The sequence below is a fragment of the Castor canadensis genome, chromosome 5, assembly GCF_047511655.1.
Source record: "Castor canadensis chromosome 5, mCasCan1.hap1v2, whole genome shotgun sequence".
Taxonomy (NCBI): Eukaryota; Metazoa; Chordata; class Mammalia; order Rodentia; family Castoridae; genus Castor; species Castor canadensis.
The window spans coordinates 88,566,432-88,585,288 of record NC_133390.1 but is presented as its reverse complement, the minus strand read 5'-3'; the positions used below and the strand labels follow the sequence as shown (position 1 = coordinate 88,585,288).

General features: G+C 37.1%; 1 pseudogene; it reads right to left on the bottom strand.

Annotated features, from left to right (window-relative positions):
* Positions 1 to 2,456: 2,456 nt before the first annotated feature.
* LOC141423083 (ragulator complex protein LAMTOR5 pseudogene) lies at positions 2,457 to 2,728 on the bottom strand (annotated as a pseudogene).
* Positions 2,729 to 18,857: the final 16,129 nt, after the last annotated feature.

Here is an 18,857-nt window from a genome sequence, read left to right as displayed (position 1 = left end):
GTTTCAGTCACCTGTTTTTTTTCCTTTGATTTAATTTTTGTTTTGTGGCTGTCTTGGGTTTTTATCTAGGTTTGTATGCTATTTCTGTCTGTGGTCTAGGTTTAATAGCTGATCAGTAGTTTATATGTTATATAGAAGACCCCTTGGTGGTAATATCTATAAGCAGTGTGAGTTGGGGGTGGTTAATGCTTATAAGGCTAGCTATAGAAATTTGGGGAGTTGGATAGGGTGGCACTAAAGGGGGAGGCAAGAATTGGGGTGGGTAAGTGGGAGAAGCAGTGCAGGAGCTGCTAGTTTTTGTGGTCCTTATGTGTGTTTGGGTATATTTCTGTTGTAGTAGAGGCTGCTTGTGTCAGGGATTGCAGGATTTTGGGTTGTGTAAACTTGGCATAGTAGGTTGGTCAGCAGGTAATGAGTGTGTAGGAGGGAAGGGTAGTCTGGTGACAGGTTGGGGGAAAATAGGAGGGGAAGCACGGGGTAGGGGGAGAGAGTGGGCAAGAGAGAAAGAGTGAGTTGTTGAGGACAGCAATGGATTTCAGCACAGAAGAAGAAGGGAGAGTTAAGGGGGTGAGAGTAAGGATGAGAAGATGATGATGGCAAAGTTGATACTATAGAAAAAAAAGGTAATAGGAATAGAAATAAAAATGGAAAACCCACAATAACAAAATAAACAAAAAAATCAATGGGAAAAACAAACAAACAAACAAAAAGAAAAACACCAAGTTCAGGAACAATAGAATTTCAGTCTTAGTTTAAGTTCTGGAGTTACTCCTCTGGCATCCAGTATTGGCATTTAAGCAGAAGCTCTGATGTGGTCTCACCAGGTGACTGGCTTGTGAGTAATGTTTTGTTCTTCTGTCTAGGAGTTAAACTGAAATTGTGAGGTGAAGTAGCTTTGCCAGATCATGCAGGGTGGTCAGAGGTATTGATTTCCCCAGCTGATAGCTGGGTTGTCCTTTAGCTGCAGCTGTTTGGTCAGCTCCTCCTCCAGCAAGGTGTGGCAGTTTAAGTTTGAATGTTGTCCTCAGGTTCAGGAGATCACCTCTGTAGACCACTACCTGCCCTGCTTTAGAGGTGGCTTTTTGCTGCACTTGTTTCCTGGGATTTCTTTGCTGGGGGTGTATTTCTTTGCCCCGCCCCCTTTCTCTAGGGCAGGTTGTGTTCCATCAGCCCCCTCTGCTGTCAGTGTTATGACAGTTTGCTGTTTGTTTTTCAGTTTTGTTGGGCCATTTGGCTTTGGGTGCTGCTCACTGGCTCAGGAGATAATCCCTGTGATCTGCTACCTGCCTTGCTTTGGGGAGTGGCTTATCACCTGTCCACTTTCCACCTTCCTGCCTTTCCAGTTTTTGTTTACTGATAGTTTGCGATGAGATTAGCTCATTGTCCCTCCCCCTTTCTCTGGTGCACTTTCATTGTTCCTGCCCCCTGTTGTTGTACTAGATTACAGTTTGCTGTTTGTTATTCAGTTTTTTTCAAAGCGGGGGCATCAGTCTGCCCAGGGGCTGTGCTGGTTTATCCCTGGGGTGGCTGGGGGAATTCCATGTGACATGTGGCACTCACTGTTTGGTCTGTCAAATGTCTTGCAGGCAGGTTTAGAGCTGGCGGCAACAGCTGCAGCAGTGGTGGCAGCCCCCAAATTTTCACAGTGTAATGTGTTGTGGGGAAACTTTCCCTAGGGTTCAGGGTGTTGAAGGTTTGATTCTGGTTGGTACTTTATTTCCACCTATTATTTCTTTGTGCAGAATGCTAGCAGATTTCTTCACCCAGATCCTTGCTTCTTGCTTAGTATCTTCTGGTATCAAAACACCTCAAATTCATCACATCCTAAATTGAAATGTTTTTCCCTGTCTCTTCCCTTTTTCCATTGTGATCAAATTTGACAAATATCATCTAATGGGACATCTGAGTTATCTGTGAAACTTCTTTCACCAATGGCCCATCTGTCATTTTCTTTTTCATGTATTTTGTGGATTTATAGTTAGATGTGTATGTGTTTATAACATATCTTCTCAGTTGATTAATCTTTTTATCATTATGAAATGTTATTCTTTCTCTGTAAAAACAATTTTTGTTATTTTGTCTGATATTAATATAGTTACTCCAGCTCTCTTATATTCCCATGTGCATGGTACATCTTTACCCATTGTACTTTCATCCTATTGTGCCTTTAAAGATAGTTGGATCACATTCCTCTGTTCATTTGCTAATCTCTTCCTCATTTTTCTCTCCAAACAGATTTATCGAGCACAACAAAATTTTATATGCAAAGTGACCTGGACCTGCTGCTTCAAAACATGATCCTTTCTCAATAGGTGGGTTAAAAAGCAACTTTCTCATCTAAATAGAGCACATTAAGTGAATGACTCCACCAGTGGAACTTTAATAGCTTTACAAAATAATTAGTGAAGGTAGGATTGAGTCCTTATGACAGGCTGCTGGAGAACTGACATGAAATATTATGAGGTTATTTTGTGTACTTCTACCATGATGCCATCATGTTTCTGGGGAAAAAAATGTTCCCATTGTCTGATTCTAGACATATCACAGAATTATCTGTGGGGCCAGAGGTTAGCTGCTTGCTGGACTAGAACATCTTTCACCCAGCATGTTCATCTCACATGGTCCATAGCAGCCTGGAATAAATCGTTATGAATCTGTGAACAAGATCCCAACAATGGATGGATTCTTCATTGCATTCTTCCAAGTGCTGATTCATGGTTGCTTCCATCCCACCTGCCATCCACCTTGGCTCAGGACCCTCTCCAATCTCTGCTTCTTAATTAAAGGCTAATCTATTTATATTTAATGTAATTGCTGGTAAGGTATGGTTTATATTTGTCTTTCTGCATTTTAAAATATATATTGTGTGTCTTTTTTGTTCCTCAGTTCCTCTATTATTGCCTTATTTTATTTATTTATTCATTTATTATTGTTGTGCTGGCAGTACATTGTGGCATTTACAAAAGTCCTTATTTTATTTTAAATAAATGTTTTCTAGTATATCATTTTAATTCTTTGTTAACTTCTTTTACTACATATTTTAAAGTTATTTTTAGTGGTTGCCCAAGGGCTTGCCATTAGCACCTTGAGTTTTAACAATCTAGTTTTGATTACTACCAAATTAATTTTGATAGTATGCACTATGACCCCATGAGTCTATTGTTACAAATTACATCTTACATCTTCATACTTCATACTTATCCATAGGAGGGCTACCAACCACTGTCTGACAACAGGACTACCACACCTATAATCACCTTGTATTGTATTTCAAAGAATTTTTATATCTATATTCATGAGGGATTCTATTTACATTAGCTATAGTTTTATTCATTTTAAATGTTTGTCTGCTTTTTTTTTTTTCCTGCAGTACTGGGGTTTGAACCCAGGGCCTACACCTCAAGCCACTATACTAACCCTTTTTTGTGAAGGGTTTTTTCAAGATAGGGTCTTGTGAACTATTTGTCTGGGCTGGCTTGTAAACATGATCCTCCTGATCTCTGCCTCCTGAGTAGCTGGATTTTTGTCAGCTTTTGATGTTATTGTAATGCTGCCCTCATAAAACCAGTTGGGCAGTTTTTCTTCCTTCTTCCTGAAAAAGTATATATGAATGACATTTTTTTCTTTCATAAATATTTGATGTAATACACCAGCAAAGCCATCTAGGCTTGAAGTTTTCATTCAGGCAATATATTTTGATGATAAATTTCAAATGAAATAAATAATATTCAGTAAATTCAACTTACTGAATTTATTGAACTTTATTTCAATTAATTCAACTTATTCTATAAATAAATCCATATTTTCTGTGAACTATTCTTATTTTCTCTGTTAACATGTGTTGATCTTAAATAAATAAAAATTAAAATGTGAATAAATAAAATGTGTTATATATATACAAAATAAAATATTCAACCTTAAGAAGGAATATATCCTACAACATGGATGAACCTTAAACATATGCTAAATGCAATAATCTAGACACAAAAGGACAAATGTTTGTTTTATGATTACACTTACATAATATTCATAGTTTAGTTAAATTCATGGAGACAGAAAGTAAGATAATGGTTACCAATAGCTAGAAGGAGGGAAAAATGAGGAGTTATTGTCTAATGTGTATAAAGTTTCAAATAATGAAAAAATTCTGGTGATGGGTAGTAGTAATGGTTGCCTAGTAAATAACACTTAATGCCATTGAATTGTATACTTAAAATGATTAAAATGGTAGAATTTTTGATACAAACTAGTTTTGAAGACATGATCCTCCTGACTCAGTCACCTGAATGCTGGTATTACAGACAGGTACCACTGTGGCTGGCCTAAATTGGTAAATTGATGTTATGTAGATATTACTACAATAAAAATATGATTCTTGCATATATATATATTTATGCCAAGTTATTCCCACTCTTCATTTATTTTGCTACACTTGTCAGTGTCACATGTATATTATTAACCTCAAAATACAAGGATATAATTTGTGCTTTAAACAGTCATGTATATTTTAAATAAATTAGGAGAAAAAGTAGTCTTCCTATTTTTTCCTTATTTTCCATTTCCAGTACTCTTTTTATCATGGAGATTAAATTCATTTAATACGTGCTCACGATGTAGAATAATCTCTGATCCTTACTAATTGCTACATAAATGTTAGCTGCTATTATTGTCAGTTTCTTTTTTTGACAATTTCAAATGGATTTCATTATTCTATTTTTGTACATGCATGCAATGTATATCAATTAATTTACCACCACCATCCTCTCCTTTCACCCTCCCCCATTTTAGTTCCCCACCCAAACAGTTCTCATTTTACATTCATGTCTTTCCTACCCCTTAGATCTAGACTCCACCTATGATACAAACATGTAATATTTATCTTTTTGAGTCTATATCACTTAACTTTATGATCTCCAGTTCCAGTCTGACCCACTTCCCACATACCCGCCAACATTTGTTGTTTGTTTTCTTGATGACAGCCATTCAGAGTGGTCTCAGATGAAATCTTAATATCATTTTGATTTGCATTTCCTTTATGGCTAAGGATGTCAAACATTACTTCAGCTATTTATTAGACATTTGTACTTCTGAGAACCATCTGCCCACTTATTAATTGGATTACTTCTTCTATTGGTGTTTAATTTTCTGAGGTCTTCAAATATTCTGAATATTGATCCTTTATCTGTTGAATAGCTTGTTAAGATTTTCTTTCATTTTGTGGGATGTCTTTTGATTCTGGTAATTGTTTCCTTTGATGTACAGAAGCTTCTTAATTTGATACAATCCTATTTGTCTGTTCTTGCTGTTATTTTCTGGACAATTAGAATCTAATTCAGAAAATAATTACCTATGCCTATATCTTCCAGTGTTTTCCCTCTGTTTTCTTATAGTAGCTTCATGGTTTCAGATTTTATATTAAAATGGTTGACCTATTTTGAATTGATTTTTTTAGAGGGTGAGAGTTAGTGGTCTAGTTTCAGTCTTCTGCATGTAGATAGCAAGTTTTCCTATCACTATCTGTTGAAAAGGCTGTCTTACCACCAAAATATGTTTCCAAAAATCGGAAAGCTGTAGTTGTATAGGCTTATTTCTGGATCTTATGTTCTATTCTATTGGTCTACCTGTATGATTTTATGCCAGTACCATACTATTTTGTCTCTATGGTTCTGTAGTATAATTGAAATTCAGTACTGTGATACTACCAGTGCTGCTGTTTTTGCTCAGGATTGTTTTTGTTATTTGATGATTTTATGTTCTCAAATGAATTTTAGGATTGATTTTTCTATTTCTGTGAATAATGACGTAAATTTTATGGGAATCACATTGAATCTCTAGATGGCTTTGTTAGTATAGCCATTTTCACAATATTAATTTTGCCAATCTATGAACATGGAAAGTATTTCTGTCTTTTGGTGTCTTTGATTTTTTTCCTTAAGATTTTACAGTTTTCATTATAAAGATATTTAACTTCCTTAGTTAAGTTTAGTCCTAGGTAATTCTTTGAAGCTATTGTGAATGAAATTATTTTCCTAATTTCTTCCTCAGCCTGTTCGTTTTTGTATATAGAAAAGTTACTGATACTTGTATGTTAATTTTATATTATGCTACATTGTTGCAAGTGTTTATCAGTTATAAAAGTTTTTTTTTGTGGAATCTTTAGGGTATTTTAAGTATAGTATATCATTTGCAAAAGGGATAATTTGACTTCTTTCTTCCCTAATTTAATCCCTTTAATTTTTTCTCTTGCCTATTGCTCTGGCTAGGAATTCCAGTACTATATTGAATAAGACTGGACAGAGTGGACACCCTTATCTCATTCCTGACTTTCATGAAAATGATTTAATTTTTCCTCATTTAATATTATGTTGGCTAGAGGTTTGTGATATACATACTTTTTATATTGAGGTAAATTCCTTCTATGACTGATTTCTTCAGAGATTTTATCATTAAAAGGTGTTGAATTTTGTCAAAAGCTTTCTCTGCATGTATTGAGATAGTCATATGATTTTTGTTGTTGATTCATTTAATGTGTTGTAATTGATTTGCATATGTTGATACATCTTTGTGTCTCTAGAATTAGACCAACTTGATCATAGCATATGATATTTTTAATGTATTGTTGAATTGGGTTTGCAAGTATTTAAAAAATTTTTGTGTGTATGTTCATCAAAGAAATTGCTCTGTAATTTTCTGTTTTTCCTATATTCTTATCTACTTTGGGTATCAGGGTAATACTGGCCTTATAGAATGAGTTTAGTAGCATTCCTTCCCTTTCTATTTCATGAAATAGCTTGAAGAGCATTGGTGTTAGTTATTCTGTTAAGTGTTGGGATTTGGCAGTGAATCCATGTGGTCTTGGGCTCTTCTTTGTTGGGAGACCATTACTGCTTCAATCTCATGGCATGTTATACATCTGCTTAAGTGTCTTCTTGGTTTAGTTTTGGTAGTTCACATGCATCTAGAAATGTATGCATTTCTTCTAAATTTTTCAGTTTATTAGAATATAAGTTTTCAAAGTATTCCCTAATGATAGTCTAGATTTCATTGGTGTTTGTTGTGATATTTCTTTTTTAATCTCTAATTTTATTAATTTGTGTCTTTTTTTCTTATTCTTTCTGTCAGTTTGGCTAAGGACTTATCAATCTTATTTATCTTTTCAAGAATCAACTTTTCATTTCAGTGATTCTTTGCATTGTCTTTTTAGTCTCCATATTATTAATCTCTGCCCTAATCTTTATTATTTCTTTCCACCTGCTAATTTTGAGTTTGGCTTGTCCTTTTTGTTTTTTCTTTTTAGGACTTTGAGGTGCATCATTAGGTTATGTATTTGAGATCTCTCTGTGTTATTTATTTATTTTTTAAATGTAAGTGCTCATAGCTGTAAAATTCCTCTTCACACCTCCCTTGCTATATCCCAGAAGTTCTGGTAAATTGTGTTTTTATTTTCATTAGATTGTGGGAGTTTTTTCATTTCTCCCCTTATTTCTTGATGAATCGTGGTCATTCAAGAGTGAATTGTTTGTCCCCACACATTTGAATATTTCCTGTAGTTTCTATTGTTGTTGTGGATTTCTAGCTTTAATCCAGTGTGGCCTGGTAGGATATGGGGGATTATTCAAATTTTAAAACATTTGTTAAGAATTGCTGTATGTCCTAAAATAGGATCTATTTTGGAGAAAGTTTCATGGGCTGCTGAGAAAAATGTGTATTTTGCAGCTGCTAGATGAAATATTCTAGAGATGTTTGTTAAGTCCATTTGGTCTGTAGTGTTGATTAATTCTGAAGATTTTTTGTTGATTTTTGGTCTGAATGACACCTATTGGTGAAAGTGGGTTATTGAAATCTCCCAATATTATTTGTTGGAGTCTATCTGTGATTGTAAGTTCCATAGTATTTGTTTAATAAAACTGGGTGTGCCAATATTGTTGCATATATGTTAACAATTGTCATCTCCTCTTGATTGATTGTTCCCTTTATCAATATGAAGTGACTTTCTTTGTCTCTTCTGACTAATTACGGTTTGAAGCCTGTTTTTATCAGATATGAGTAAAGCTACTCCTGCCTGCTTTGGGGATCCATTTGCTTGGAAAATCTTTTTCCATTCTTTCACTCTAAGCCAATGTTTGCTTATGTCAATGAGATGCATTTCATGTAGGCAACAAATGGTCAGGTCTCACTTTTTATCCATTTTCTCAATCTGTATATTTTTTTTGGACAACAGAGACCATAAACATTCAGAGTTATTATTGAAAGGAATGTAGTAATTTATGCCATTTTATTAGTTTTTCAGTGCTTAATTCTTTCTTACTTCATACTTGCTTATCTACTTGTCTCAGAAAATTTATTCTTTCCCATATTTTTGTGATTGTGTTTATCTTCCTCCTCTGTGTGTAGGATTCCTTTAAGTATCCTCTGCAGTGCTGGTTTAGTGGTCATGAATTGCTTTAGTTTTTGTTTATCATGGAAGGTTTTTACTACTTCTTCAATTAAGAAGGATAGGTTTGCTGGGCACAGTAATCTCAGTTGACAGTTCTTTTCCTTCAGGACTTGGAATACATGATTCCATGCCCTCATAGCTTAAAGTTTCTCTTAAGAATCTGCTGTTATACTGATGGGTTTGACTTTATATGTGACTGTTGCTTCTCTCTTGCCACTTTCAATATTCTTTCCTTATTCAGTTTGCCTAATGTTTTGACTATAATATGAAGTGGAGAGGTCCTTTTCTGGTCTTCTCTGTTTGGAGTCTACAAAGCCTTCTATACCTAGATGACCCTCTCCTTCTGAGAAGTTTTCTGCTATTATTTTATTGAATATGTTTCCATGCCTTTAACTTGTATCTCTTGTCTTTCTTTCATACCCATGATTCTTAAGTTTGGTCTTTTGATGATATCCCCTGGCTCTTGCATTCATATTTTCCTAGTATTTTTTCTGTGTCTTTGTCTGATTGATCTAATAGTCAACTTGTTTCATTGTTTTAGTAAATTTTCAATGAAAGCCTTTATTTGGGTTATATAGCTTTTCATTTGCATAATTTCAATTTGATTTTTTTTCAGGATTTGTATATTTTTTATTGAATTCCATCTTCATATCCTGCATTGTCTTCCTTATTTTATTCATCTATTCACATAAATTTTCTGAGTTTATTCAACTGTTGATTTGTATCCTCTTTGAATTCATTCAGGTGCTTCTACATGTCCTTTTTAATTTTGTTGACTGTTCTTATCATTGTTCTTTTGAGGTCATCACTTGACATTTCATCTGCTTCACTATCATTCAGGTCCTTTATTGTGGAACTGTTAACTTTTGGAGGAGACATGTTGTCTTGTTTTTTCATATTACTTGTTTTCTACACTGGGATTCATGCATCTGAGACAAAGTTGTTGGTTGGTAGTTTTAATCAGCTGTAGTCTTTCAGTCAAAATAGTACCAGTGATTATGCAGAAAAGTGTAGTGGTCAGGTTGGGGTGGTATTTCTCACCACTACACTCAGGGTTTAGCTAGTAGCCAAGCATTTTCCCATGTGCTCAGGGGACTGGACCTGATTTCCCACATTGCTCAGATCAAGGTAAACTAATTGTAGTCTCTTGTAGGAGGGTTGGTTATTTACTTCTGGACTTCTTTCACCATAGGGGCTTCCCTTCTTTGTGTACTGGAAGCAGCTATTGACTTCAGCAATCTTTATAGCTTGTGGCCTAGGCTGGTTCCCACTTCCTCACCATGCCACCTGTTTTGTGTCTCTGGAGGTAGTGTGTCCAAGCCTTGGGTTCATCCCTGACCACATCAGTGTGTATGTGTGTGAGGGGGGGAGGTATGAACAGAGCATTGAAATCTTCACTGGCTGACAGAGAGCTGAGGAACCTATTTGCTCTGGTTTACAGAACTTATCTAGCAGTTTGCCTCTCTTTGTAGAAGAGGAGGCTGTGGAAGTTTCCTGATTGAGGGGGTCTGTACTTGGGCCTTTGGTCCTGACTGTCAGCAAACACATACCAGGATACAGTTCCCAGGGGCACCTCTTAGTACTTTTAGGCCATGTCCACAGTTCACCTCCCTATTGGGGGGCAGGGGAAGATTGTGGGATTCATGTGATTCAGACGGTCTGGGTACTGGGCCTGGACTTGTCCAGCAGTAAATGCATGCAGACAGGAGGCAGGCCCTGGAGGTTGAATACTAAGCCAGTCACAGGCTGGCACTTTGTTTCCACTCTAGCTGCAAGGTGATGGGGCTCACTCCTGGCCAGAGAGAGTAAGGCCTCCAACCACCATAACACTGTACATTATCTGCCAAATTTACTGTAGTTTAAACTTCCCTGTGGGGCCATGTCAAACTGTTTCCCTTCTTGAATGCTTCTAATGGCTAACTCCCATTCAGACTCTGTGGCACAATGTCCTAAGGCTCCCTGAGCTGTGAGTATTCCTTGTTTTCAGGTCCCCAAAGTATCTCAGTCTCAAAAACATAGACCCTTTCCCGAGATGGTGCTTTGCTATCACCTTCCAAGACAAGAAGAGCAACAGAATGTCTTTTTTACCAAGGGTAGACTTCAGCACAGGAGCAGTCACTGCCAGTGAATGGATTTAAGGGTTGCAGGATGTGTGGACTTATCTTGCAGCCAGAATTGGCAGTCTATTGCCAAGGTTGTCATTCATTGTTATGGTGTCTTTATCTTCCCCTTACCCTCCCAGGAAGCCAGGGATGAGTGTGGAACTGTTTTCTGCTTTTCTGTTGCCTTGGATTCTCTGTGGTTTTCTGCCAACCTGCTATCTCTTTCCTAATTCCCAATGCCTTTCCCCTCTTTCTGTCTTCAGAATATAGTATCTCCTATGTTTGTTGACTCTTCTCATTCATGGAGTCAAAACAGTGGTTGATTCTAATGTGGCATCTTGCACACCTCTCATATAGCCTTTATTATGTTGAGGTGAATTCCTCCTATTTTGTTCAGAGCTTTTATCATGAAGGGATATTGAATTCTGTCAAAGGCTTTTATTGCATTTATTGAGATAATCTCATAATTTGGTTCTTTATTCTGTTTAAATGCTGTATTATGTTTATTGATTTGTGTATGTTGACCCTTTCTTGCATCCCTAGTATGAAACCAACTTGATCATTGTGTGTATTCTTTTTAAGGTGTTATTGAATTTGGTTTGAAAATATTTTAATGAGAAATTTTTGCATCTAAATTCACCAAAGAAATTAGTCTGTAATTTTCTTTCTTCATTGTGTCCTTATCTGGTTTTGGTATCATCTGAATTTCATCATTGTATGCTGTGATACCACCTTTCTCATCTCTAATTTTGTTAATTTGGGTCTTCTTCCAGTTTCTTTTGGTTACTTTGGCTAAGAGTTTGCCAATCTTGTTTATCTTTTCAAAGAGCCAGCTTTTTGTCTCATTGATTCTTCATATTAGTCTTTTAGTCTCTATTTCATAAATTTCTGCCCTAATTTTTATTATTTCTTTCCATACTTCTTTAAGTCTGGTTCATTCTTGTTTATCTAAGAGCTTGGGGTATATTGTGAGATTATTTATTTGGGGTCTCTCTGATGTTTCTTGCAGCACTGGGGTTTGAACACAGAGTCTTGTGCTTGCTAGGTAGATGCTCTACCATTTGAGCCATGACCTCAGTCCTGATTTAGTTAGTTTTCAAATAGGATCTCAAGTTTATGCCAGATTATCCTGGACCATGGTCCTCCTATTTGCACTTCCCACATAGTTGGAATGATAAGTGGACATAGACTATCAGTTTTTTTGACAGTCTTACTTAATTTTTAAGTTTCCTGTTGATTTTTTTTGTTTGAATGACTTATCTGTTGGTGAGTGGGGTAATAAAGTCACTCACTATTTTTTGTTGGGGGGCAGGTCTATCTGTGCTTTTATGTCTAGTAGTGTTTGCTTTATGAAATTGGGTACAACAATGTTTGTTGAAAATATGTTCACAATTGTTATCTTCTCCTGCTGATTGTTACCTTTATCGAAATAAAGTGTGAACTTCTTTGTCTCTTTTCTTATGGCTTGAAATCTGCCTTTTCAGATATTAGTATGCCTATGTTTGTCTTTGCCAGTGAAGTGTTTCTTGTAGGCAACAAATGGTCAGGTCTCACTTTTTATCCAATTCCTCAATATGTGTCTTTTGTTTGGACAATGGAGACCATTAACATTCAGAGTTATTATTGAAATGGATATAGTAATTTGTGTCATTTTATTAATTTTTCAGTGCTTAATTCTTCCTTCTCACTTGCTTATCTCTCATCTTGGAAATTTATTCTTTCCCATTTTTTCATGATTATGTTTATCTTCTTCTATGTGTAGGATTCCTTTAAGTACCTTCTGCAGTGCTGGTTTAGTGGTCATGAATTACTTTAGTTTGTGTTTTTCATGGAAGATTTATATTTCTCCTTTAATTAAGAAGGATAGGTTTGCTGGGTACAGTAATCTTGATTGGCAGTTCTTTATTCCAGGAATTGGGATACATAATTCCATGCCCTCATAGCTTAAAGTTTCTCTTAAGAATCTGTTGTTATACAGATGGGTTTGACTTTTTATGTGACTGTTGCTTCTCTCTTGCTGCTTTCAATATTCTTTCCTTATTCAGTTTTCCTAATGTTTTGACTATAATATGAAGTGGAAAGGTCCTTTTCTGGTCTTGTCCATTTGGAGTCTACAAAGCCTTCTATACCTAGATGACACTCTCCTTCTGAGAAGTTTTCTGCTATTATTTTCTTGAATATGTTTTCTATGTCTTTAGTTTTCACCTCTTTTTCTATACTCATAATTTGGAGGTTTGATCTTTTAATGATATCCCAGATCTTGCATGTTCCATTTGTACTTCAGTATTTTTCTCTATTTTCATCTGCATGGTCTATTTGACTTATTAAGCTTTCATTTCCAGAATTTCAATTTGATTTATTTTAGAATTTCTATATATTAGTTGAATTTCTCTTTCATGTTCTGCATTGTCTTTTATATTTCATTCAGCTTTTTGAATTTTCTTTGAACTCATTCTGGTGTTTATTAGATTTGTCTTTAATTGATCATTCTTATGACCATGTTTTCAAATTCTTTGACATTTCACACACTTCACTATTACTACTGTTTGTTACTATGGTGTTGTTGAGATTTGTAGAAGTCATGTTGCCTGTTTTTCAAATTTCTTGTGATTCTGTGTTGGGATTTGTGCATCCAAGGCAAAATCACTGGTTAGAAGTTCTAATCATCTGTAATCTTTCAAATGAAATATTCGTAATGTTCATGCAGGACAGTGGAGTGGCCAGGTTAGGTTATATTTCTTACTACTGGACTAGTGGTATGGCTCAGTAGCCATTCCTTTGCCCATGTGCTCAGGGCACTAGGCCTCATGTCCCAGCACTGTTCAGATTGAGGAAAACTATCTTGAGTCTTGTTTAGAAGGGTCTGTCTGCTTCTGAGATGCTTTCACTACAGCAGCTTCCTTTCCTTGTGTTCTGGGAGCTGCTGCTGCTTGCAGAGAGCTTTCCAGACTGTGGGCCAGGCAGGTTCCACAAGTTTTTTAGTTTGTGTCTCCAGGGACAGCAAGCATCCAAGCCACAGGGTGACCTCTAAATTTACCAGAGAGTTGTGGAAGAAGAGCACTGAGTTCTGCACTAACTTTTGAAGAACTGAGGGACCTAGTCATTCTGCCTGCTGGTCTCAATCCTAACAGACCTTGTCCAGCAGTTCATCTCCCTTTGAGATGGAAGAGTCTGTGAAAGTCTCATATTTCAGAGGGTTGGGATTCAGGGCCCTCAGTCCTGCTTGGAAGCACACACATGGATGCTGTTCACAGAGACAGGACTCAGAACTTTCTGTCCCCACCCAGGAGCTCACCTCTCTGCATAGGGAATGAGGCTGTGGAAGTCACATGATTTAGAGAATCTGTGCTTGGGGCCCTCAAACCAGCATGGCTCCTAACACACACACTGGAATGCAGTTCCTTGTGGTGACAGTGTCCGGCAGTTCACTCTTCTATGGAGTGGAGGAGGCTTTGGATGTCATGTGATTTGTCAGGCCTGGGCTGGGGAACTTTAGACCTGCATCAGCAAGCACATACCAGAATGTGCAGTTCCTAGAGCTGGTCCTCAGTGCTTTCAGACCCTTACCAGAAGGTTAACTCTCTGTTGGGACAGGAGGCTGGGTTATCATATGATATTCCCAGGGTCTAGGCTGTGGACCCTCTGATCCACCTAACAACCAACACATATAGCCTAGAGGTAGGCCCTGGAGGTTGAATACTATGCCATTCACAGCCTTAGTATGTGGTGCCTTAGGCTTGAGCCATCTCTTCTGATTATCTCTTTACTTTTTTAATAGTTGACGTTAAGGTAAGGTTTCAGGCACCATCTTGTAGGGAGAGTTATATTAAGTATTTGACATCTGTATTAGTTTACTAGTAAACTACCTTAGACTTGGTAGCTTAAGTCACATAAATTTATTTCTCAAAGTCCTGTGGCTAGAAGTCTAAGATCAAGGTGTTGGCAAGTTTGCCTTAAGTGGCATACAAAATTTTAAAGTGAGAGAGAAATAAAAACTGATAATCAACTTCTTATGCCCAGTTATATGTCAAATTATGACCAATTATATGTCAGAACTGTCCTTTGATTTGCTTTCCTGGTGCTGAAAACAGTACTAGTCATAGTGGGGTAGTTAACTCAATAGTTACAATTGATTACTAGTTGTCTTTTAAAGCAAAGAAGTGATAAAAAAGTTAAAGATCCTCTTTCTAACAAACTGGCTCCCATGTGATGCTAATAAGGAACTTATCTTTTTGTCGTTGTTGTTGTTGTTGTTGTTACTGGGGTCTGAACTCAGTGCTTCACACTAGGCAGGTGCTTTGTCACTTGAGCCACTCCCCCAGATAGTGCTTCACACTGATATAGGCACTTTGCCACTTAAGCCACTCTTCCAGTGTCGAACTTATCTTTAATTCCAAACTCTAGGACTACTTAAAAAATGTGTGAGTATTGTAAGATGGATTTGTTAAAACATCTTTGTGCCAAGTTACAGGTATCATATTTCCCTAGCCAAAATAGTGAGGCTCAGTGTCTTTATAATGAGATAGAAAATTGATATTAATACGATTTCAGCAAATCTAATGTAAATCATGTGGTATACAGTAGTTATAAAGGTAGGCCTAAAATGTCTGGCAAAGAAAGTGAAGGGTATAAAGTATTATCTGCTGTCCTGAAATGCTTCTGGAGAGGTACCCCTTTGGGGATAGGCTGATTCTGGCTTTTCTATAATTGTTTAATACAACCTTAAGAAGAAACCAAAAGATTCTGTTTTGTGAGGACCCTGAGGAGCTAATTAGCATATCCACTAGAAAAGTCCACCAGTTCAAGTACAGGATGAACTTTGTTTTTCACTGTTTTCTAAAATATTTCTAGCAAATTGAATGACTCTTTTTTTAAATTGTCTTTCTAACTGAATTACAATCTGCTCTTTGGACATCATAATTAGTTTTGAAATTTACATTTAAATATAAGTTGTGCACTACCACCCTGATTGGTCTGAATCTAGGATAGGAAGAGAATTATTCTTATGGTTTGGTCTTGTTATTCACTCCAATGCCTCATCTATTGCATGAAATCCCAAATGTAACTTTAAAACTCTGAACAGTGTACAGAAGCTTCAACTGCTTGTTGTTCTTTCCTCAGCTTCTTTTATCTGAAGCACCCCTCATTCATTTAAGACACAGTTTTAATTTTCATGGTCACTTAGGTTTTTCTGTGTTCTCTTAAAGGAAAACTGCCAAGGTTGATAGGTTCAAATTTGACTTTTCTTCATAAATTCATTTATGCATTGCCAAGATCTCCCTGCATCCTTATATGATTTTGATTTTAATGGTTGATACACTGCCAGTTGACTCAAGGACCAAGCAATTACAATAATGTCAGTCCTCAGATCTGATTGTATAAATCCAGAACACTAGGATTCTTTTCTTTGTACTTGAAGAATGTGACAAGAGCATTGCCCAGGAATCAATTTAAGAACAATAGACAGTTGAGTTAAAGCATCACTATCATTAAGAGGTATTTTCACAATGGTTGGCATTTTTCATTAGATGCAATGATTAGATCTAGGTTCTCAGCTTACTTTTTCTGTGGTGATTTATTTGGACAACCTTCAGTAAGTTGCTCTTTTGCCTCTGAGCATCCTCATTGATAAAATGAAAGGTTAGATTTTATTCTTTCTCAGATTCTTTTTTCATTTAATTTTTTTTTCATATTTGGAGATTAAAATCAAGGCCTTACATGTACCAAGCAAGGACTTAGCCCCTGACTTACATCCCCATCCCCCCAGGATCTTTTAGATTATAAAATTATTCTGCAGGCCACTTTTAAATAAAGTTAATCCCACTTTGATGAATGCAAATAGAACCATAGTGGCATTCAAACTCAGAAATGATATCAGCAAGATGGATGAATAGGATGTTTCAATCCTCATTCTCAACAGAAATGCCAATTTTGATAACTACCCACAGATAAGAGTATCTCTGTGAGAATCAAGTCCAGAGAAGAAGTCCTAGAACCCTGTTGCAAGGACAGCAAAAATCTGAGAATAGATGAATTGAATGGTGCAAACAAAACAGTTTTACTTTAGTCTATCACCCCTCTCCTAAGGTAACACAGCTTAGTGCCATGAGAAACCCCATTAGCCTAAATGTCTTCCATGGGACAAAATGAGACAACAGTGAGTGCTTAGCTTCCCTAGTTATGTGGAAACCTGCCCAAGAGGCGCACATATTTCTCATTTCACTCAGAATACCTAGGATTCATCATGGATAAATAGTCTTCAGGTAACTAGGTTCAGGTAAAAAAGGGGTAGAGGTTCATAGCTACTTGGAACTCAGCAAAAGGCCATAATTTCAACTTTCTACCTCATGGACTCTGTCAAGAGCCCATCCATGAACCTCATAGGATACATCATCAGTGGAACTCCCAGCACACACAGCACCAGTGTACTGTGTGCCTTTCCTTTGATCTCCAGCTAGCACTCTCATATGTGCTCTAAGATGGCACCCACTTGTCTTTACTGATCATGCACAAGCACAGACACCTGACTTTCCTCTTTTGGATTGGGAGAAAGTGCTTATCATTGAACATTTCAGGGTACTGCCCTAGGGAAAATGCCTGACTTTACTTTTTTGGATTGGGAGAAAGTGCTTGTCATTAAACATTTCAGGGTACTTCCCTAGGGAAAATAAACAGGAGGCTCTAATCACCTAGCTTGGCTTTGTAGACTTGAGAGAAGGTGTACAATATCTCTCTTGAAGGGAAAAAAGTAGAATGGCTCTATCCATAGATAAGGTCTGAGAGAAAACCAGTACCTGTAGCCAGGCTGATTGGTGAGATTCTTTCTTTCCTAAAGTGAGTCAGTAAAGACTGAAAGAGGTGCCTTCTTCAAATGCAAAGACAACAATGCAAGACTTCAAGGAACACACACAAAAAATAAGAACCATAACATTGTCAAAGGACTACAATAAATTTACAGAATGAAGGCAATCTATGAATTGCTTAACACAGCATTCAAAATAATGGTTTTAGGGCAGCTCAATGAGCAAAAAGAGAACACAGACAAATTAATAAAAACTGGAACTTTATAAATGAACAAAATGAAAAGTTCAATGAAGAGATAGAAGCCACAAAAAGAACTAAACAGAATTTTGGGAGATAAAGAATATAATGAATAAAATGCAAAATGCATCAGAGGTTTTCAACAGCAGAAAATAAAACAGAAGAAAAAAATTGCAAACTTAAACATAGGTCATTTGAAACAGAAGAAAAAAATAAAAAGAACTAAAGTGAGTAGAGAAAGCATACTGGACTTCTGAGAAACCATCAAGTGACCAATCAATATATGAGGGTCAAAGAAGAGAGAAAGAAAACAAAAACTAAAGAAATAATGACTGAGTTGGGTATGGTGGTACATGTCTATAATCCCAGAACTTAGGAGGAAGAGGCAAGAAGATCACAACTTCAAGGTCACCTGGGCTACATAGTTGAGATTCGGTCTGAAAAAACAAAACAAAAGAAAAAGAGAGAGAGAGAGAGAGAGAGAGAGAGAGAGAGAGAGAGAGAGAGAGAGAGAGAGAGAGAAAAGAAGAAGGAGGAGGAGGAGGAGGAGAAGGAGGGAGGGAGAGAGAGAGAGGGCAGGAGGAAAGAAGGAAGGAAGAAAGGAAGGAAGGGAGGAAGGAAGGAAAGAAAGAAAGATGACTTCCCAAATCTTGGGGTATGGACATCAAGGTTCATGAAGTTCAAAGGTCCCCTACCATGATCAACACAATGTAGCTTACACCAAGACCAGAACTCACCTCCTAGGTTTGCCAGGAGAGAGGCTCCCTCTCCTTGGATCAACACATCCAGTAGTGCCTGGCAGGGGTAGCCCTCCCAGTGGGCTGGGGACACTGAGATGGCAAAAAGGAAATGAAAACACTGCCCTCTGAATCCCAGCCATGAGCCCCCAGAATGTTGCAGGCTGACAGAGAGATGGGGCACCAAAGCTTTTGGGAAGCAAGTTTATTAATCCGGCCAACAGTAGCTCAGCAGGTTCACATAGAAAGACTGAGCCCTGAGAACAAAGGGGGTCTTCCTTATATACCAGTTAGAGCAGGTATAAAAGGGGGTAGAGCTTGCCCCATACATGGTTGCATGCTATTTCATTGGTCACTTTAACTTCTGGGGAGAAGTGAACCTTCTCTGGTCTCATTCTAGGTGACATTCCCCAAATTCAGTTTTTCTTTGTCTCACTGCAGCACTCATTATTTCTCATCATTCATTATCTCCCTTCTCCCTCCCCGCCTTTGTGCCACATTCCCCCCTTTGTTGCTTAGACTTTCTTTTGGGTCATCTTC